Raw genomic sequence first — 23,158 nt, 5'->3', positions numbered from 1 at the left:
TGTGGCCATTTGTCCATGGGAATAAAAAGAATCATAGCACCATTTATTGAGCACCTACTAAATGTTAGATCTTGTGCTAGGCATTTGTACCTATTGCATGATAGCAACCCTTTAGAATAGGTATCACTATTTCCTTTTATTTTGCACCAGGGAGCTGAAACACTGAAAAGTCCAATTACTTGTCCAAGGTCACACAGCTAGGAAGTGGAAGAGCAGAGATTCAAGCCACGTCTGCTCAGACTCTGACCGTTCATGAGGTCTGCTAGGATCACCTGCTCCAGCTCTCTCCTGCTTAGGACCCATTGGTCACTGACTCTCTCAGAGATTGCTTGAGGCCAAGCAGAGGCCTCTGTGCTATGCTAGACTGTCCTCTGCCAGCCCAGTCCTGCAGCCCCATCACACACCTTGCTCCTGCCGGGGGTGCTGCCATCAGTTCCACCCAGGGACTCTGTCCTGCTTGCTCAGAGCCTGCAAATGAGGGCAGAGGAGCATCCTGGGAGAACAGGGGTAGGGGGCTCAGAGCATCTCCCCTTCCATCTCTCTGCCCACCCAGGAGCCCTCCCTCTGAGATGTCACATGAATTCGGCATTGGCAGAAGCCCAGGACAGAGGAGGGAGCGCAGCCACAGCTGTGGGAAAGAAGCGGGAAGGAGGGAGGCAGGCAGCCAGAGACATCCCCAACCTCTGGCTGCCCCTTGGAGCAGAAGGGGGCCTGTCAGATGTGGGAGGACAAGGACCTAACCCCTGACGAGCGAAGGCACTAAGCTCGGGCCTCTTGCCAGCCCTAGAGGGCCTGACCCCAGCTGAGCCAGTTTGGGGCAAAGCAGCAGGTTTGCAGGGGAAGTGGGGGGTGCTTGGTCCAGCAACCAGGTTCTTGCCCTTCACGTGGTGTCGCCTGCCTTCATAGGTCACAGGACGCCTGGGGGTGGGGAATTAAGGGATCCAGGCAGCAGGGAGCCCCTGTTGCTGGCCTGCTGAGTATCCCAGACTAAATGGGTGCAAACCTCAGGACCTGAGAGGAGGAAGAAAACTGGTCCATTTGACAGTTGAGGAAACTGAGGCCCAGATAAGGGAAGGGACTTTTGTGGGTTCAAACATTAGACTATAGGCAGTCAGGCTCTTGACTGTTGGTGGAAAGTCCCATACAGGGACTTCCTTGTCCCATACAGGGTCTCCAGCCCAAGAGAGCTCAGAGTCTAGAGGATGCTATCGGAAGACTGGGGGTAACTTCTTCCTGGAACAAGGGCTTGGGTCCAGAATGCTCATGGGGGTTCCCTGCAGCACCAGAGCTAACCTACATGGTATCTCCATTTGAATTAGAAAAGAAGACCCATTCCCCTAACACACCCAGACTTTCTGCACCCCAGAGCTGGGTGCCCCTGGTAACCTGGCCCCTCTCCACCCCCTGTCTTCTCTTCTAACCGTCACCTCTCTCCACCGCATTTCCTCTCTCTCCTTTTACCCTCCCATTCTCTGAGCTCAGCTGTGCCCCTATCCCCATTGCCCCCAGAAGTCCAAACTCCCCAGCAGGGCTCACACAGGCCTTTTAGGAGCCGGCCTCTCCATCCTTCCACGCGTCCCCTGCTCTAGCTGCACTGAGCTGCTGCAGTGCCCTGAGCAGACCCGCCTTGGCATCTGCTGTTTCTTCTGGCCAGAACTCAATTCTTCCTTCTTTGCCTGATCTGCTCCTGGGCATGCACCAAGGCTTAGAGCCCCCAGTGGCTGAGTTAGCTGCCCCTCCATCGGGCTTCCCCTTACACAGGCCTTGCCTCACTGCACCCTCACATGATGTGCTGTCTCTCCCCCAGGGGACACAAGGCTTCAGGGGTGGGGGCGGAGCCCATGTGTCCCCTCCCAGCTGCATCTCCGGGTCTAGGCCCATAATACAAATTGCTACTATCTAATGAGTGTAATGAGTGTATCCTGTGTGCAAGATATAGTGGAAAATGCATTACACACAACACTTCAGGGACTCTTCACCATGACCCTTTGGGTTCTATTACTAATAATTAATAATAAATGCTATTATTAAGCCCATTCCACAGGTGAAGAAACCGAGACCCAGGGAGGTTAGGCACTTTCCTGCCAAGTCTTCTATCACACGCTCCACCTCTGAGAAAATGTGAGGTAAATGAACTGGGTCTGCGTGGAGAGGCAGCGGGGATCTGGGATGCTTCTCTCACCAGAGTGTGGCACCGGGTCCCCGATCCCATCAGGGACTAAGTCCCAGCCCAACGGGCTCCAGGACCTTCTGAAACTAGCGCTGGGTCCTAGCCTCAGCCTGGTCAAGAGATGTGTGAGTCTCATTCCCTGAGCTTCTGGGCTGCTCCTGTAACATGGACATTGTGGTCCTGCCCTGGCTCCCCGGCATGCTGGTTTGAGGGGCTCAGACAAGATCCTGGTTGTGAACGTGCTTTGAAAATGGGAAAGCTTCACACAAACAGAAAGCAGTGTTTGGTATTAATAAAAGCTACTGGCCTCTCTTTGGCTCCTGCCGCCCCCTTGTCCAGGGTCTGGAGCTCCCTGGACTGCTGGGGACAGGGGTGCTTGGGCTGTCTGGGGGTCATCAGTTTCCTCTCCTTGCTGGATCCTGATGCTCCTCTACATCTTTGTGGGAGTGGGTTGGCAGCCTACCAGGAGATGTGGGACAACGGGTTCTAGGCCCTGGGAGGCCCCCTGCAGCTGTGTGCGCTAGAGCAGGAGCGTCAGTTTCCCCGGGTGTAAGAAAAACTGTTTCAGGGCTTGTCATGAAGACCAAGTGGGGAAGTGGGTTTAAAATCCAGCCTGCACTCAATCCCCAAGCTGTATGCCCTGCAAGCGCTGCCCAGAGGGGGCGCCTTTTCCTAATTTTCACACAAGACTTGTCTGGGCTGGCAGCTGAGGTGGAGTGCAGGCCCTAACAGGAGAGAGGCAGCCTGGCGTCTGAAACCTTCCAGGACTCCCTGGGGTTAGAGCACTTTTCCAGGCATGGATATTCAGCAGGTCTCTGAGGCAGGCATGAATCTGCATCCCCAGTTGCCCATGAGGAACCTGGGTAGGTGATGTGTGTGGAGGTGCTGCTGGTAGGCCCTGGGGCCTGGGCTAAGATCCACCATCCATTTGCCCCATGGTCTGAGCACCACCAGCAGACGTGGCTTCCGGATGCCAGGCCCTCCTCTCCATCCTCTAATCCTCCTCTCTTGGAAAGAATGAAACAGATAATAAAGTTCTATTTCCATCACATTTGCCATTTCCTGGTCTAAGTAAAGAGTGTCAGGAGAGTGACAAGCTAAAAGCTGCTGATTACTGTGGCTTCAAGGCAGTGACCAGTGAAAAGAGCCAACATCAGAAATAATGTGGTCCAGCCAGTTTTGGGTGCCCAACCCTGAAATTAATCAGCATTGGAGTAGAGGGATGGTTGGAGAAGATGGGTGAGGGTCTGTGTGCCTACCCCCAGGAGGTGGGGAACCTGACAGTTAAAGGGACAGACACTCTCCCTCTCCTGGGTGGTGGTGGGGTCTGAGGATGGAGGAGGCAGGGGCCAGGGTAGAGTCACCATGAAACCAGTTTGGGTATTTTGAATTCAAACCCATATTGTGAGTCTGTGCCCCAACCTTCCCCCAGAAATCCCTGGGATTATCATTCAATCCGATTTAGCGGCCTGCCCTCTGGGGGCCTAAATGTTAGAACAGTGAGGCTGATGGACTCACACACACACACACACACACACCCAGAGGCACTTAATCAGTCTGGCAGGAGGGACAGTTTATAGAAGTGATTTCATTTATTTAACTCTCAATATCAAGGAGGCTTTGCAGGGAATAAACCTTTCCTCTAGGTAGGCTGGTAAACTCTGTGACTTGTTTGCAAGCTTATTTTAAACCTATGGTATCATAGGAATAAGGCTAGTTTGGGGCCTGGTTCCAGCTCACACTTATTCTTGACTCATCTGAGTTATTAATTTTGATGGCACTTGTACCATCATGCACACGATCATCTTGATTTGGGTTTCTTGCTTTCCTGTGACTGGTCCTGCACTGGTGGAGCCCCTTTGTTTCTGGGGCTGTTTTCTGGGATTCAGGAGCTGCCAGTCACGGCTCAAGAGGAGGCTTGGATCTGCAGATCCAGAACTCAGGGTCAGGCAGCACTGCCCTCCTTAGAGGTGGGATGGTGCCCTGGCTTCAAGGTGAACAGGGCAGGGAAGATGTCCACATCCCTTGCCACAAGAGCCTCTGAGGCCACAGGGGAGGGGTGGGGAGTACTGGTGGAGGCTTGGTCTCTTGATCTTTCAGCCCCCTGAGGCTCAGTAAATTAATCTGCTAAAGAGGCTGGGTTGTTTTTTATCTCACTCCCAACACCCACCCCACCCCCCAGTCTCCTTTATACACCCTGGGGGCTGGGAGAACAGACAGGACTAAAACCCACAGAGGGGTCAGAGGGGAAGGCCTGGCAATTAACCTCACATCCTGAGCAGGGTGGGGTCAGGGGGTCATTGAGGTGGGGGGAGGGGCTGACCACCAGCTGCCATGCCCAAGAGGAGGCCTCCAGGGGCACCCACAGGTGGGATTCCAGCCAGGCCCGAGCTGGAGAGAGAAGGACAGGAGGTTCCAGCTCTCGAACCACCCCCTGCACCCTCCGCCAGGCCTCCAGGAAGCGTGTTTCTCACTTCGCTCCCACACCACACAGGGCCCATCCTGCTCCCGGCCAGGCCTCTTCCTGGGCTGGGACCCTGCCCCCAACCCCATCTTGGAGAGGCAGCTGATTCTCCCCCACCGCCCCTCCCCCCTCTCTACTTTCGGAGGAGAATAACCTGTGATAATTTTTTCTTCTTCTTTCTGGCAACTAATGGACTCCTTAAATAGCAAAAATTGCGGCCTGTAATTAAGATCTTGCTTTTTAAATGATTAATCATTGTAACCCCTTTGAGCAGCATCCTACTTTCCACTCTTCTCACATTGAAATGCAGATCATTGGCAAGGGAGGGAGGTGCTCCCAAGCCACTGAGGAGCAATTAAACCTTCCCAGCTGTCACTCGTCCCGTCTGCCTCCCGGCCTGTCCAGACGCCTTGGAGAGCGCGCGGGGCCCTGCTCTGAGTGCCGCACTTGCCAGTGGCCTGGCTGGGGCCTCCAGGAGGGTCTGCCTCCAAGCCTGACCCTGGGTGGCAGCGCAAGAGCTCTTGGAAACTCACAGGAAAGCAGATAACGTTTGCTGAGCATTTTTTTTTTTAATATTTATTTATTTATTTATTTGGCTGTGCTGGGTCTTAGTTGTGGCACGCGGGATCTTCATTGCCACGTGCAAGATCTTTTTTTTTTTTTTTTTTAGTTGATGCAGAATCTTTAGTTGCGGCATGCGAACTCTTAATTGTGGCACATGGGGTCTGGTTCCCTGACTGGGGATCGAACCTAGGCCCCCTGCATTGGGAGCACGGAGTCTTAGCCACAGGACCACCAGGGAAGTCCCTGTTGAGCACTTCTAATGTGTCCAGCTCTTTAGTAACAAGATCTCATTCAATGTTCACAATAGCCACCTGAGAGAGATGTGAAGGTAGCCCAGAAAATGCTTTGCATTTCTACAAAGCACCAACATTTATCAGCCCAAGAAGTGTTTTCCAAGCCTTTCCTCCCTTTGATACATACATGGACTGACCACATGATTTGGGGATGGTACCTCATTAGCGCTAGGAGACTTGGAACCCCCATGTCCATACCTGTCATCTTACTCAAGAGATTGCTGGGGCCCAGAGGTTAAGGGAAGTGGCCAAGATCACATATCACACATACAGCACTTAGGAGGAGGCCAGGCCCACGGTAGATGCTCATGGATTTGTTCAATGAGTAAACATGGGCAGATGTACTTCTTGTAGGGCTCTGCTGCTGCCTTTTCCAGAACCGACTTGTGTATGTGTGTGCGGTGTTGGTGGTTGGTGGGGGCGTCCCCCTCTTTGTAATGGTTTCAGAGGAAGAGGCAGGGGAGAAAAACAGCAGATACAAGCGTGAGCAGGGCTGCCATGTGTGGTCATGCACTATCCCTGCATGAGAGCACCGGCTGAGGAGGCTGACAGGCCAGTGCCCTGCTGGCCAAGCCACGATGGGTGCGTCTAATTACTCAGTGATCCATCCTCACTAAGATCCTATCAGCCACATACCGTGGGTAGGGGGTGGCACCCACCCCATGAAGGACAAGATATAGCAAAATGACAAAGGCATATAAGCTTTGGCCCAGCGGTCTCCCTTCTGGGAATTTGTCCTATAGATACGCTCACACTTGTGAGAACTGACTTATGAGCAAGGTTATTTGCTGCAGTGACATTTGTAAAAGCAAAAGGTTGAAACAAGGCAAATGAGCCTCAAGAGAGGACTGATTAATGTCATCCTATGAAGCTGTGTAAAATGAGGGAAAAATCAGAATACAAGTTTGTATGGGCTTGTTTATGTATAAAGAAACTCTGGAAGGATACAAAAAAATGAATAACAGTTATTACCTTTTTAGGGAGTCATGAGAACAGGGCAGATGGGAGACAGGACATGAAGGAGACTTCTCACAGCAAACCTTTTTAGTTTTGTACTAGGTGAAAAATATCAGCTTTTCCAAAAAATTAAATACGAATGATCTGAAATGCTCTTGGTGGTGTGGTACAGGCTTATACAAATGTCACCACCCCTGTGGGTTCTCTTAGGTGCCCGCTCTTGTGGGAGGTGTAGGTCAGGTGACACCACTTGTGGCCTGTCTGCAGGGGCATGCAGGGGTGGAGGTGGTGCAGACCTGCAGCTCCCTTTCCTTCCTCAGGGATACCCCCAGCTTCCTTGGCCTCTTACTCAGCTGTTCTCATGTTGGGACTCACCCCATAATCCAGGTATGGGCCCACCTTTGTCTTGCACTTAGGAACATCAGAGTGGTTCAAGGCCTCTGCTCCAGCTGTACATGACCATGGCACAGGCACACCACAACCGCACACACACAGCCAAACAACATGTGCTTGCATGCACACAGGCACACCTGGGCACATAGGCCTTGCTTGGGCCAATATGCAGGTCAGGGAAGCCCCCTCAGCCACAGTCAGGACCAAGGCACTGAGGAGTGGCGAGTGGGAACTCAGAGGGAGGGCTGGAAGAACCGAGAGAACTGGGCTCATCCATCCCGGGCCATCACCTCCCACAGGCTAGACCCAGGCGGGGAATGAGGTTCCATATCCCTTGGGACTGTGAGAAGTAGTGAGCCTTTGAGCTCAGGGGTCAGACCACACTGATACAAACCCCAGCCCTGCTGCTTGCTCCTGGCGTGCCAAGTGCTTTTCTAGGATGTGTCATCAACATTGGCAGGTCTGCAAACTGAGGCACAGAGAAGTCGACTGGCTTGCTAAGGTCCCACAGCTGGTTAAGTGGCAGAGCCAGGATCACACCCGTCAGGGTGGCCCAGCAGCTGTGCTCGTCCCCACAGTGCCGAGGGGGCCACCTCTCAGCTTTGAGGGGCTTTTTGAGGTGTTTGTGCATGAGAAAAACAAGAGACGCACAAGAGGTGCTCAGTAAGCAGTAGAATCATTATTATGGCCGTTTCTGCTCTGTACTCCTATAAGAGGCAGCTCACCGGCTTTCACTCAGGACATGACACATGGTGGCCAAAGGGTCAGTTGTCTAGTCCTGCTGGGCAAGTGTCAGGACAGGTGTCCCAGGAAGCATGGGGGTCCTCAGGAAATGCCTTTGCTGCCCAAGACCCCCAGAGATGAGGTCTCCTTGGGCGAGGGCACTTCACGGGCCACCACCATCTGGGAAGGGACAGCCCGGCTCACTATACCCAGAATCATTGCTCTGTCCCAGGTCTTCACACCCCACCATGGCTATGTCACCTCCCCTCAAGGAAGTTCTGAGTGGCACAACCCCTTCTGTCACTCTGAAAGTGCAAGACCAGGAATATGAGCCCTGGGCTGTCCTACTGTGTCAGGTAGGATTGTTTCTGCTGCAAGTAACTGACAGCCTGATGGACAGGACAGCGGCTTAAACAAATGCAGGCTTATTCATCTCACACAGTAAGAGGGTGATGATCCCCGGATTGGCCCGGTGGCTCAGTGACATCAGTGTTCATCATCTCTGGTCACCCTGGCACTTGAACCTTAGGCTCTCCTAATGCTGTCCCCTCAACAGTGCTTCACACTAGCCCATCTGGAGAAAGGATCAGTGAACACTAATCCCACCCAGTAGCTGCCAGAGACACTGGGCCACGTTGGCATCGACAAAGGCCCGGGAAGGGGGCCTGGCTGATATAGAGGGACTGTGTAGTTCCCAGAATGCCCCTCTCCCTGGCCTGGCCTGGGGAGAAAGGAAGGGAGGTGAGTTGTTCCTTTCTCTTCCCACCCCTACCCCACCCCGCATTCCAGGACACTTCCCAGAGCTGGGTCAGGCCAGCCCAGCCTGTTCCCATCCTCCCTGGGCGTGATGAATGCCAGGGCTGCTTATAGAGTCACAATCGCCAAATTAGGTTGCCAAAGCATCCGAGGCCTGGCCTGGAAACACCTCCCCAGCTGAAAGGAGGCATGTCTGGACCGAGCAGACGTCTTTATTCAGCTGTAATTGACGTTTCACAGACGTCTGTAACTCCGTCTGGAGAGACACAAAGCGCCCCCATGCTCAGCCCAGGCAGCCTTTTTATGTCGCCCCCTTTCATCTGGCAGTCAAAAGTGTATGAGCCGCCTGGGCCATCCTAACCTGGTCCTGGGGCCAGGACAAAGGCAAGCGCTGCACACAGAGGCCGCCTGGTGGGCCTTTACCTCCCGGAGTGCGTTATGCTAATCCAGCGCCAGCCCGGACCCCTCCTGCATATCGATGGGCGGCTGCCAGCCTGGCTGGGACAGCCACTGGGGATCCAGAGAGTCCCCACTCACCCAGAGGAGGGGTGGCCCTGGCCAGTCAGGTTTGAGAGAGTGGGTCTGCTTGGACCCAGACTCAGGCAGCTGAGGCAAAGGGGGTAGGGAGGTTGGTGCTCAGCAGGGGTTCTTAGCCTGGCATCCCTGCCCCCCAGGGGGAGGGGCATGTGAACCTCTCAAATGGTAGGCAAATCTATGCACAGGTCCTTTTCTCTAGGCAGAGGGTCCATAGCTTTCATCAGATGCTCCAAAAGGTGAGTCTTACTGCTGGCCTCATCCAATCTCCCATTTTACAGATGGAAAAGCTGAGGCCCAGAGCTAGCATGCTTTGCCCAATGTCACACGATAAGTTGGTGGTAGCACTTGGGCCCCTACTCTTGCCCAGAGAACTCTCTGCTGTCACAGGCAACACATTCCTGAGCTTACAGAGGCAGGCAGGTAACTGAGGAGGTATCCAGGTTCAAGGAGAAGGGGCCAGCAGGACAGAGGAGTGTGCAATGGTCTGCCAGGGACACTGCTGCTCAGCCATAGCCCAGTGTTGCCAGGTCCTCAAGAGGAAACTTAGATTTTGGGATTTCCCTGGTGGCACAGTGGTTAAGAATCCACCTGCCAATGCAGGGGACAAGGGTTCGAGCCCTGGTCCAGGAAGATCCCACATGCTGCGGAGCAACTAAGCCCGTGCGCCACAACTACTGAGCCTGCACTCTAGAGCCTGCGAGTCATAACTACTGAAGCCCGCACGGACTAGGGTCCACTCGCCGCAACTACTGAGCCCACGTGCTGCAACTACTGAAGCCCGCGCGCCTAGAGCCCGTGCTCCGCAACAAGAGAAGCCACTGCAATGAGAAGCCCGCACACCGCAATGAAGAGTAGCCCCCACTAGCCGCAACTAGAGAAAGCCCACGCACAGCAGCAAAGACCCAACGCAGCCAAAAAAAAAAAAAAGAAAAGAAACTTAGATTAAAAAAAAAAAAAGTGCTACCAAATGTAAAATAGATAGCTAGTGGGAAGCAGCTGCATAGCACAGGGAGATCAGCTTGGTGCTTTGTGACCACCTAGAGGGGTAGGATAGGGAGGGTGGGAGGGAGACACAAAAGGGAGGAGATATGGGGATGTATGTATATATATACCTGATTCACTTTGTTATACAGCAGAAACTAACATACCATTGTAAAGCAATTATACTCCAATAAAGATGTTTAAAAAATGTGAAATTTGCCAATTTAAAAATGTGGATTCATATTTTAGAGACACTGGGGGGCAGGGTGGTGATGGGATACATGGCCCTCAGGCTGTGGAGTTTGAGACCTTTGCTTCTGACTTCACTGAGATCCCCCATCCTCAGTTCCCAAGACTGCAGGCAAGGGAGGCTTCAATGTGGCCACCAGTGCAGATTCTCCAAATGCACAGGTCCCCCCGGCTCAGAAGTCAAAAGCAGTCTGTAATGCGGGCTGGTGTCCAGAAACCCACTCTACTTGTCCTCGGTGCCCTGGTGCACGTCTGCAGCCCTCTGACTGGGGGGCTTCTGCTTTCCGTTGTCAGCCCCAGCTGAGATGTCCCATCTCCAATGACTGCAATTCCTTGCCTTTCCTGAGCCCCGCTGTTTTCCCCACTGGAGGCAGAAGTGACAGGTTAATGGCAGTCTGTGCTGGTCTCTGCAGGGTGCCCTGACCTTCCCTTTGGGCTTGTCATGATCCCACAACACAGATCATCCTCCAGAGGGGGCAATGGGGAGGGGGAGGAGATCGAGAGGGAGAGAGACAGAGAGAGAGAGACAGCCACAGAGAGAGAAGAGCAGGGAGGTGAGGCAGCAGAGAGGGAAAGAGATAGAGAGGAGAAGAGAAAGAAAGAGAGGGAGAATCAGGCAGATACACAGAGAGAAACAGCAAGGAAATCAGAGAGAGACACAAGAGAGACAGGGGATGGTGGTGGAGACAGAAGGAGAGAGATGGGGAGAGACACAGGGGACAAGCCTGACACAGATGGAGAGAGTCAGAGAGAGACCTACAGACAGACATGGAAAGAGACCGCAGAAGAGAGGAGGAGAGAAGGGCAGAAGAAGAGAGAAGGTGGGGGACACACCCCCCCAGGTGCCCCCAGGTCCCCTTCCCTAGGCTTCCCTTGTCAAGACTGTCTCCACAATTCCCAGAGGCTCTGAGGGGCAAGAATCAGAGCCCTCCAAGATGATTCCCTCTTTGCTCTGAACCCTGGGGCTGTGCGCACCTGCATTTGAAGCTCAGGGGAAGCCGGCACTACCTCTACGCTGGTCAGTGACAGGCCAGGGCCGACATGTTCCGAGGGCTCTGAAAGGCAGAAGGGCAGCTCTCACTGGACTCCAGGGAGGTGCTGCAGATGGGGAGCCCCACCCACCTGTCAAAGGATGAGACCAAAAATTTCAAATTCTTAAAAAAAATCCTTTTAAAAACGTTATTAAGCTTTTAAGATGATAAAGAAAAAACGCTTGCCGTGACAACATAGGAAGAGATCAAGTGAAGAGTAACAATTCTCCTCCCCTGCAACATCCCCAAGCACATTCTAGGGGACAGGATTCAAATCCGGAGCTCTCTAAGCCAGATTCACAAGTGGTTCCCTTAGCCTTCCCTCCCCTTGGCCCATGGGACGGGCTAATGGGGTTGGCATTCGTGCCAGCTCTGCCTGCAGGACCCCTTGGTGGCATCTCTTAGGAACATACAGAAGGGCCAGGTCTTTAGTGAAGCAGCTTTTCACAAGTACCCATGTATGTAAGTGCACAAGCATGCGCAAGTACACACGTGCACGCGCGAGCACACACATGCATGCGCACACACAACCCATCTTCCAGGTGTGGCTCCTGGTGTGTCCGAGGGGTCAGCTAGGTGACCTTTCATTACAATCCTTGGTAATAGTCAACCAGAAAGGTTAGAACACATATCGGGTACTGGTGTGCTGCTCATAACCGTGGTCTTTGGGACACTTGACCTCTGTGCCTTGGTGCTCAGTGACTCAAGTGGGGAGATTTCAGGCACAAGAGAAAGACAAACAGTGCTGGGCCAACAGGGGAGAGGTTTGAGGGGAAAGATGAGCAGATGGGCCAGACCCATCCCTTTGTGTCTTCAATGACTGATTTCTTCTATCAAGCATTTACAGTGATGTTTATCTCATGTGCATTTAATTATGTGTATAGACACTCAAAATATTTTTAATTAAAAATACTGAATACATTTGAAAATGTACTCTTTCTTGTATCCTACATATTAGTACATCCATTTATACATGTATATTACTGTTCAGAGTTGTATATACACAACCACGTATACTGACTTGCTGGGCAAATTTTAAAGGTCCACTAGGGGTAATATTTTTTTTCAAATATTTTTATTTATTTATTTATGGCTGCTTCAGGTCTTAGTTGCAGCATGTGGGCTTCTCTCTAGCTGTGGTGTGTGGGCTCAGTGGTTGCAGTGCACGGGCTCTCTAGTTGTGGCGCACGGGCTTAGTTGCAGAACGTGGGCTTAGTTGTCCCAGCTTAGTTGCCCTGTCCCAGCTTAGTTGCCCCGAAGCATGTAGGATCTTAGTTCCTTGACCAGTGATAGGACCCGTGTCCCCTGCATTGGAAGGTGAACTCTTTTTTTTTTTTAATTTATTTATTTTTTTGGCTGCGTTCAGTCTTCATTGCTTCATGTGGGCTTTCTCTAGTTGTGGTGAGCGGGGTCTACTCTTCATTGCTGTGCACGGGCTTCTCATTGCGGTGGCCTCTCTTGTAGAGCACGGGCTCTAGGCGCACAGACTTCAGTAGTTGAGGCGCATGGGCTTAGTTGCTCCGCAGCATGTGGGATGGGATCTTCCCAGACCAGGGCTCAAACCCGTGTCCCCTGTATTAGCAGGCAGATTCTAAACCACTGCGCCACCAGGGAAGTCCCGGAAGGTGGATTCTTAACCACGGGACCACCAGTGAAGTCCCCCACTAGGGGTAATTTTGACTATACTGGATGTTGACTTTAAGTAATAACTCTAACCCCACAAAAGATAAGACTCCACTGTGCCTATTCCCTCCTCTCTGCCAAGCCCCCCATTATGCCCTGGGGGAGACAGAAACAAAGGTCCCACCTTGTGGAATAGTGTATCCTATTGGGGGTAGCCGTATAGGCACATGATGAGAATATACTGTGATGTGTGTTATATGGGAGGTGTGTCCATGGGGAAATGGCATCCAGGAAGGCTTTGTAGGGCAGAGGACACTGGAGGAAATTCTCAGAGGGGGAGTAGGAGAGGTTATGAGCACTAATAGTTTCAGCCTTGCTCCTGATGTCTGGGAGACAGCCTGGGTTCAAAGTCTGGCCCTGACACATACTAGCTGTGGGGCCTCAGGCCAGTTACCTCATCTCACTGGACCTAACATCCACAGCAGATGCTGTTGGTCACCCACCAGCAGGCATTTCTTTGTCCTTGCACAACTCTAATTTTGTCCCTGGCTCAGGGAAGGGGAACCGAGCTCCAGCCCCAGTCCCAGCCTCCAGGGGAGGGTTCCAGAAGATTTAAGTCCTTGTCCCCTTGTCAGTGATTGGTTTAGGCATTGAAACATATTGCACCATTGGCACAACTGCCTAACAAACCACCTTGACACTTCAAACAACAACAATCATTTCCTTTTTTATTAATTTTTGGCTATGTTGGGTCTTTGTTGTTGCGTGGGCTTTCTCTAGTTGCAGCGAGCAGGGGCTACTCTTTGTTGCAGTGCGTGGGCTTCTCATTGCAGTGGCTTCTCTTGCTGCAGAGCACGGGATCTAGGCGAGTGGGCTCAGTAGTTGTGGCTCGCAGGCCCTAGAGCGCAGGCTCAGTAGTTGTGGCACACGGGCTTAGTTGCTCCGCAGCCTGTGGGATCTTCCCGGACCAGGGCTCAAACCCGTGTCCCCTGCATTGGCAAGTGGATTCTTAACCTCTGTGCCACCAGGGAAGTCCCAACAATCATTTCTTTTGCTCAGTACATCTGCGATTGGGGCAGGAATCAGTGGGATGGCTCATCTAGGTTTCACGTGGTAACAACTGGGCAGTTTGAGTGGAGCTAGAGGATCAGTCACACAGCTGGAAGTTGGGGCTGGCTGTGGGCTGGTCAATCAGCCTAGCCTGTGGGCCGGTCACTCAGCCAAGCCTGTGGGCCAAGGGCCTCCATTCCTCCTTGCTTGGACTTCTTCAGACATGGACGCTGGGTTCCCAGAACAAGGGTCCCAAGAGGCAGGAAAGAGAAGCTGTCATTTCTTAAGTTCTGGGCCTGGAAGCTGGCACAGTGTCATTTTGTCCTGTTCTATTGGGCAAGCAGTCACCAAGCTCAGATTCAACAGGAGGGCACAGACCTCACCTCCTGATGAGAAGAATATGGAAGAATTGGGGGGGGCATGTTTTAAAATTGCTGTAGCCAGTGAAACATGGGGAGAAGTCTGTTGGGGGGTGATTTCTAACAAAGGTTTCTTTGCTCCCCAAAAGAGACATAGGCTTAACTGAATCACAACTGAGAGGCCAACATAAGAAATGAGACTATCCCAAGAAGAATAGGATGATCATACACTTGACCCTTTACGATTATATTCTAAGTTTCATAAAATTCAGGGAAAGGAGACCATTATAATAATATGTCCTGCAGTTGTTATATTTGGGATCATAACAAAGCATGCCTAAATTACATATAATTATGTGAATTATACTTAAAATCCTGTAGAATTTCAATATTTGATGGGAAAACTCAATACTGTCAAGATGTCAATCCTTCCTAAATTAAAGTATAAATACAATGCAATACCACTGAGATTGGAATTTAGAAACATTCTGAAGTTCATCTGGAAGAGCGAATGTGAAAAATTAACCAAGAAAATTTTGAGAGAGAAGAAGTGTTCTCACAGGACACAAAAACACATATAAAGGGATGTATCATAGCATGAGTTTTAATAACAAGAAATCGGAAACAACCTGAATGTCCACCCCCAGGGGAATAGTTAAATAAATTAGAGAGTATGTCTCAAACTTGAGCATGCATCAGGATCACCTGAAGACTGTCAGGCCCCGCTCTCAGAGTTTCTGTAGGCTGGGGGAGGGAAGGCTCAAGAATTTTGCGTTTCAAACAGTTTCCCAGGTGATGGTGATACTGCTGGTCCAGACCACACTTTGAGAACCCCTGGATTAGAGACTCTCTCTACTAGAGAATACACTGAAACTGATCAAAGGACAAGGTGTGCGTGAGCTGCGGAAGATAAAGAATAACATCAATTTTCCCTCCCAAAACACAAAAACTAAACTTAATCAAATTATGTGTGTGTATAATTTCACTAAAAAAGATGACTGAAGGGAAAAAAGACAGGTAAGGAAAAGGTAGATGGTTGCTCTTCCTGCCCTGGACATTGCTGGGTCTGCATGTGATGCCGCAGCCACCTTTACACTGGCCTGACATTGGAGCCAATAGCAAGGAGGGAGGAGCCATGAGAATCACAGGAAAGCATGCCCGCAGCCTGGTGTATCCCTGGAACTCTTGTTATGTGAATTAATAAGTCCTCATATGGCTTAAGCCATTTTTTGTTGAGGTCTTCTTTTACTCACAGCCCAAATTGCGTAACTGATACAGTAATGATTATGCAGGGTTTATGCAAAGATTGAATAAGATCATATAAGTGACTGCTTTCTTGGGCACTTGACACATAGCCCTTTTCTATCCAGCCACCTTTTACTGCACTTATTCCGGAAAAGCTTTCTGGGCTGGGCCATAATAGGAAATACTGTGAGGAAACTGGCAGATTCCCTGACCTCCAGGAGCTCAGAGTGGACAAGGGGAGCCAAGAGAAGCAAAAGAAGGAATTTAATGGTTCATGCAACTGGGAAATCTAGGAATGGGCTGGCTTCAGGTGTGGCAGAGTCCTGTTACTCAAATGATGTCAATTGGTCGCTTTTTCAATGTGGCTCAGGTCTGTTCTTTGTGAGCTAGCTGCATTCTGTCCTGCTGTGGAGCACTTCCTCTATGCAGTGGGAGGAGAGCATGGATTTTGTCAACCATAAGGCTTACATCCTACCATCTGAGCAAGCCTAGAGGAAAGAGAAGGCTCCTCTTTTCCCTGCCTCCGTATATAAAATCCCAGGGAAGGAGTCTGACTGGCTTAGCCTGTGCCATGTGCCCTTATCTGGCCAAAAATTGTGGTTGGGGGATGGCATACCATGCTTGGCCTAACATGTGTATTGTGTGGGTGTTTACATATATCATTTATGTCATATATGTGTATATATTGTGTATATATATATATTTTAATCTATTGTGTTCTTTTTAAGATTTAATTTTGGCTGCTTTGGGTCTTTTTTTTTTAAATAAATAAATAAATTTATTTATTTATTTATTTTTGGCTGTGTTGGGTCTTTGTTGCTGCGCGTGGGCTTTCTCTAGTTGTGGAGAGCGGGGGCTACTCTTTGTTGTGGTGCATGGGCTTCTCATTGTGGTGGCTTCTCTGGTTGCAGAGCACGGGCTCTAGGCGCACGGGCTTCAGTAGTTGTGGCTCGTGGGCTCTAGGGCGCAGGCTCAGTAGTTGTGGCGCACGGGCTTCATTGCTCTGCGGCATGTGGGATCTTCCCGGACCAGGGCTTGAATCCGTGTCCCCTGCATTGGCAGGCGGATTCTTATCCACTGCGCCACGATGGAAGTCCCTAATCTATTGCTGTATAACAATATTACCACAAATGCAGCAGTGTGAGACAACACATGTTATCTCACAGTTTTTGTGGGTCAGGAATCCTGGCATGGCTTAGCTGGGTCCTCTACAAGCCTGCAATCAAGGTGCAGGCCAGTACTAAGGCCTCATCTGGAGGCTCAGCTGGGGAATGGTCCACTTCCAAGTACGTGCAGCACTTGGCCAAATTCAGTTCCTTGCATGTACAGGATTGAGGGTTCATTTTCTTGCTGGCTGTCACCTGTCCTCAGTTTCTAGAGGCCATTTTCAGGTGGGCTGCAACATGGCCACCTGCTTTATCAAAACCAACAAGGGAGTGAGAGAATTTAGTAAGATGGGTGCTACAATCTTTTCTTTTTTTTTTTTGGCCACACCATGCAGCACGTGGGATCTTAGTTCCCTGACCAAGGATCGGACCGGTGTCCCCTGCAGTGGAAGCTCAGAGTCTTAACCACTGGACGGCCAGGGAAGTTCCCGGGTACTACAGTCTTATGTGATGTAATCACATCATCATATACATGTAATCACATACATCCCATCACCTTTGCTGTATCCTGTTGTTTAGACGTAAGTCACAGGTCCTGCCCAGTCTCAAGGAGATGGGATTCTGCATGGGCGTGAATACCAAGAAGTGGGTGTCATGGGGGCCACCTCAAGAGTTTGTCTCCATATAGTATATATACATACATGTATATGTTTATTGAATAGTTTATTACATATATAGTTGTTCTTTGCTTGCTATTCTCCACCTCATTCTCCCAGTGTAGCCAAAATTCATTCATTCACTCATTCATTCACTCATTCATTCACTCAACAAGTACTGATCAATCCCCTGCAATGTGCCAGGCTCAGCCCTAGGAAGATGGATTCCTGTCCTCAGGACTTATATCTACTGGGGGAACTGATAGTTAACTAATCACACAACGAAATACATCATCACAGACTCCGTAAATGCTATGAAGAAAAGTTCAGGGTACAGTAAAGGCATATAACAAGGGGTCCTGTCCTGGTCTAGGACTCAGGAAAAGTTCCTCTGAGAAATATTTCCTGAAATTTAAGGATGAGTAGAAAATGCAGTGCACAGGGAGTCAATGCAATGGGGCAGGGTGTATAGAACACTCTAGGCAAAGGGCACGGCCTATGCAAAGGCCCTGAGGCAGAACTGTATGACTAATTCCTAGAACTCAGTGAATTCCCTGAGGCTGGCATCCTGAACAACAAGGGGGAGTGGAGAATGCTGTTTCTGATCCTGTCACTCCTGGTGCTTAAAACTCTTCAATGACTTGTTCTCAGTACCCTTAGGATAATATCCAAACTTGCCCTTGGGTAGACCCCTGCCTTCCCCTCTGGCTGCATGCCTGACCACTCCTGAGCCAGATGTTCTGTCACCTCCCAGAAGCTGGTTTCTCCACCCCCAACCCTTTGCTTGAATAATTCCTATTTGTCCTTCAGGACACAGATTAGACATCATGGCCTCTGGAAAGCTGGGTTAAATATTCTCCTGTTTGTCTCTGCAAACCCATGGGTTCCATGCATGTTTTGTCAGGAGGGAGGGGAGTGAGGATGGGTAATTGTTCCATGGTCTCCTCTCCTCCCTCCCTCACAGGGTCACTTGGAGCTGACTATGGCCCTTGACAGATATCACTGATCTGCTTGAGGCAGCCCTTTCCACATAACCCTCCCCCACCCAGGATCCTCAAACCCTCCCTTCCTTTGTCTCTTCCAGTGACCTAAGAGTGGTAACAGCCTAGCTGTGACTAAAAGTGTGTGATTAAAAGCTGGACCTCTGGGGTCATAGTTTGAATGCCAGCTTTGCTACAAACTTAGCTGTGTGACTTTGGGCAAGTTACTCAACCTCTCTGTGCTTCAGTTTCTTCATGAGGTAAAATGAGGATAATAACCGTACTCCCTTCATAGAATTGTCATGAAGATTAAATGAATTGGGACTTCTCTGGTGGTCCAGTGGTAAAGAATCCGCCTTCCAATGCAGGGGACACAGGTTTGATCCCTGGTCAGGGAACTAAGATCCCAAATGCCGCAGGGCAACTAAGCCCATGCGCCACAACTACTGAGCTTGCGCGCCTCAACGAGAGATCCTGCATGATGCAAACTATAGAGCCCACGTGCTCTGGAGCCTGCGCACCACAACAAAAGATCCCACATGCTGCAACTAAGACCTAACGCAGCCAAAACTAAAAATAAAATAAATAAATCTTTAAAAAAAAAAGATTAAATGAATTAATATATGTAAAGTACCTAGAACTGTGCCTGGCACAGAGTAGGTGCTTCGTGTTGTTGTTATTGGTCTTTAGTCCTCTCCTGGCCTGACCAGTTACTGTATCATTGCTTTTAGACTTGCCTCCTGAACAGGGCTATGGAACCTGCAGTCAGAGTGCCTGGGGCTTCCCTGCACCCCTGTCTTCCAGCACCTGGCCTAGTACAGGTCAAATGGCAACTGCCCAGTGAATTGGATTTGATCTAAGAAGATTTCTGGCCATCATCTCATTCAGGGATAAACATGGACTCTGGCCTTTCCTCCCAGTTGGGGAGTGAGGGGTGCCGAGCTGTACCTGCAGACCCTCCCTTGGATCTCTCTCCCTGTCCCAACCCCCAGTGCCACCCTGCACCCCAGCCTCCTGACAGCTCCGGGTAGGGCAGATCCTAACAGCCCTGAATGGAACAGTGAGGAGGCACCTGGCGGGTAGGGGGTGGGGGGGTAGGGGTGGGCAGCAGCCCTGGGAGCATCTGTGGGGGGAGGGGGCTCCTCACTTTCAGAGGGACACCAACAAGCCAGATGGGTCCAGCGGGGAGTGGCCAGAGTGGGCATGGCCCCATCATGTGAGATGCAGAGGTGTTAGGTTGCCACACCCAAGGGAGATGGGAGGGGTCCTCACATGCTGAAGTGGGGCCTGAGGAAGGGGAGGGTAGCCCAGAGGGCAGGGGAATGCAGCCAGTGCAGGCCCCGGACAGGGAACTTACCTGTATCTGGACTGTTGACAGTCACTATTCTTAATGTCCACCATGGCTCCCAAGCAATGTATCCAGTGTCTGACCATCTTTTTGGCCGTAGCTCTGTGCTGACTGTAGAGAGTGACCGCAGCTCACACCAGTGTGCCCATGCTAAGGGCCCCATGACCATGCCCTTCTGAAACAGGAGGGAAGGAGGCAGGGCACAACATTTGAAGGAATGACATAGCCCAAGGACATGACATAAACTGATTAGAACCAAGTGGGTCCAAGATGGCGGACAAGTCGACTTCCAGTAGACCGTGAGCCTCAGTATACACTCACTGAAACACATCAGCAAGCTAAATGACACACCCACAGGCACCATGACATTTCCAAGACTGACCATAAGGATCAAAAAGTGGGCCGTGGCCTGATTCTTGGAAATCCACCCCCTTCCTAAAATAGCTGGAATCCTCCTCCCACTCATTAGCCTATGAAGTTACCCACCCCTATAAAAACTGACAACCCCAAACCCTGGTGCCTTTCTCACCTTCTGAGATGGCCCACACTCTGTCTGTGGAGTGTGTTTCTCTCTAAATAAATCCACTCCTTACCGATCACTTTGTCTCTCACTGAATTCTCTCTGTGATGAGACATCAAGAATCTAAGCTTCATTAAGTCCTGAAACCAGGTGTGTGATCTCAGTTGGAAGACTGTGGGTTTTGGCCGGGTTCGAGTCCCAGCCGCATGGGTTCAAGTCCCAATCTGAGGTGCACGGTTTCACTTCCTGGGTCATCTTAGTTCTCTGCATCCTCCATGCCTCAAACAGAACCTGGCCGACTGTCAGTTCTTGTTTGCTGCTTGAAGGAAGGAATGAACGCCTGTGGTGGGGCCGGGGCAGAAGGGACAGAGGGATCAGATAGACCTGGGTTCAGATTTCTGCTCTTGGGGCTTCCCTGGTGGCACAGTGGTTAAGAATCCGCCTGCCAATGCAGGGGACACGGGTTCAAGCCCAGATCCGGGAAGATCCCACATGCCACGGAGCAACTAAGCCCATGCGCCACAACTACTGAGCCTGTGCTCTAGAGCCCGCGCGCCACAACTACTGAGCCCATGTGCCACAACTACTGAAGCCCACGCACCTAGAGCCCGTGCTCCACAACAAAAGAAGCCACTGCAATGAGAAACCCATGCACCATGACGAAGAGTAGCCCCTGCTCACCGCCACTAGAGAAAGCCCACGCACACCAACGAAGACCCAATGCACCAGAAATAAATTAAAAAATAAATTAATTAAAAAAAAAATTCTGCTCTTCACCTACTGGCTGTGTGACCTTGGGCAAGTCATTTAGCTTATCTGAGCCTCAGTTTCTTTGTGACATGGGAAGCCCAGGGCCTACCTCCCTGGATTGCTCTCAGGCTCAATGAGCTGCTGTGTACAAAGTAGTGACACAGTGGCTGGCGCCTGCATAAAGGCTCAGTAAATTGACAAGAACTTTTTCTGAGTCTCTGCACATCCCCAAGTCCGCTTGCTGCGACTCAACCTTTCAGGATTCCATCTCTCTGGCATCTCCCAGATCCTATCCAGCTCCCAAACCACTCAAGTCTCAGCCTGGCCCTCAAAGGATCAGGCATAAAGACAGAAAGCTACCCACCTTCACCCTGAAGGGAACTGGAGGCCAATTCTTCTGTCCTCTATGGGGTCCTTGCCTCCTTCCCCATCCTTTATCTTGACTGGCCAAAAAGGACATCCCAGGGCACAACCCAGGCTGGAAGTTTCTGGAATTCATGGGAAAAAGCCCCACACTAGTTAGGGGAGAGTTCCCAAGGCCTGGGTGCCCCACACTCCCAGCCTGTCTGCTCCCTCGAAAAGGGTCCCGGTACCTCCTATTTTCCCAGCCAGGAGGCCTGCCAGTTCCCACATTACCACATGAATGGGCCACAAGGCGCCCTGTCCACTCGAGCAAACAATTTGGCTAGCAAATTGACATAATTAGGAGAGACAGAGAGGGAAGAAAGCCGCCCGGCTCCCACAGCAGCCCGCGGGCGGCTCCTGCCGAGCTCCTCCTGGGCTTTGTGGGCCTGGTGCTCAGGGCTGATTAGAAACCTTGTGGCCTTTTCAAGAGCCCTAAGTGATTGGCCCCCTTAATCTGATTACAACTTGCAGAGCCCCTCCAGCCGCCTCTGAAGGGCCGTTCTCAAGCATCCTGTTCGATGGTGCACACACGAGTACACACACACACACACACACACTTAGCACCCACTCAGGCCTGCCGGTGGAGGCGCTGCCTCTTTCCTCACCATGTCTCACCTCTTTAGTCAGGGACCTCTGAGTACCTCTGAGCTGGCCTAGTCGCTGCCTTCAGGCCCCATTCCCCTCAAGACACGCCCTAAACCTGACACACAAGGGGACTGACACTGCCCCTAACGCACTGGGTCACCTATCTTTTTTTTTTAAATGTCTTAATACAATTTTAAAAGTTACTTTCCACTTACAGTTATTACAAAACATTGGCTATACTCCTCACATCGTACAATACATCCTTGAGTCTATCTTACACCCAACAGTTTGTACTTCCCTCTCGCCCACCCCAAATTGCCCTCCCCCCACCCCAACTGGTAACCACTAGCTTGTTCTTTATATCTTGGGTCACCTATCTTTAGAGTGTCCCACTCAGATACACTGCCCAGGCCAGGGGCACATGCGTACACTCACACCCCGTGGGCATGCCTCCCCACCACCCATCCCTCCTCAGAGCGGCCACTCCGAGCATCCAGGACCAGGTTACCCGACCCCACCAAGGGCAGCCCTCTCTCCACAGCAGCTGTATTTCCGGGGCTTCTCGGGCTGCAGCTCCCAGGGGATTAGGCCCAGCAGGCAGCCTGGACACAGCTCAGGCACAGGCTGCTTGGGCCGCCCCCCCTGGGAACTCAGCTCGCAGGGCTACCGTCAACGGCCTCAGCTCTCCACATCCACTTTCTAGCTCTTAATCCCCGGAGCTGAGCCACAATGGCCCCTTTTCCCATACTTGCTCCTGGCCCTCACAGGCCCCAGCCTGGCTTCCCACCGCAATCGGAGCCCTCCTGGACCGCAGTGCAGGATGAGGGTGGGGCGGGGGACAAACTGGCCCAAGGCAGAAGGGGACAGAAGAGGAGGCTCCAGCCTTGTTAACTAACCACCCCTACCCCAAGAGATGCAAGACAGGCATGTACGTATGGGTGGGTGACATGCGTAGGGCCCTCAGGGATGAGCCCCAGGCTGCTGCACCCCATCTTTCAGGCCATTCAACCTGGAGGTCCTGAGAAGGGGTTCTCCACTTAGGAACCCCACTCTTTTCTCACACCGTCCTGAATACCCTCATCTCCTGGCTGGGCCAAGAACCAGAGAGTGGGAAACATGGGGTCCAGGTTGGGACATTGAAATCAGAGGGACCTGGGCTCCAGTGTCACTTTAGCACATAACACTCTGACCATGGACGGGTTACTTATCCTCTCTGGACCTCAGTATCCCCACCTGTGAGATGCTGGGAGTTGCTGGGAGGTTAAATAACAGGGCCTGTAAGGTCAGCACAGTGCCCAGCACATAGTCAGCACTCAATACATGGCTGCTGTCATCATTTGTGAGTCAAAACAGGAGGGGACTTGGGGTACAGCCACCAAACAGATGTGGGGACAGTCTCTGGGTGTGCACCTG

Source organism: Balaenoptera acutorostrata, chromosome 3, assembly GCF_949987535.1.
Source record: "Balaenoptera acutorostrata chromosome 3, mBalAcu1.1, whole genome shotgun sequence".
NCBI classification, from domain to species: domain Eukaryota; kingdom Metazoa; phylum Chordata; class Mammalia; order Artiodactyla; family Balaenopteridae; genus Balaenoptera; species Balaenoptera acutorostrata.
Note: the sequence above shows the minus strand (reverse complement) of the source record.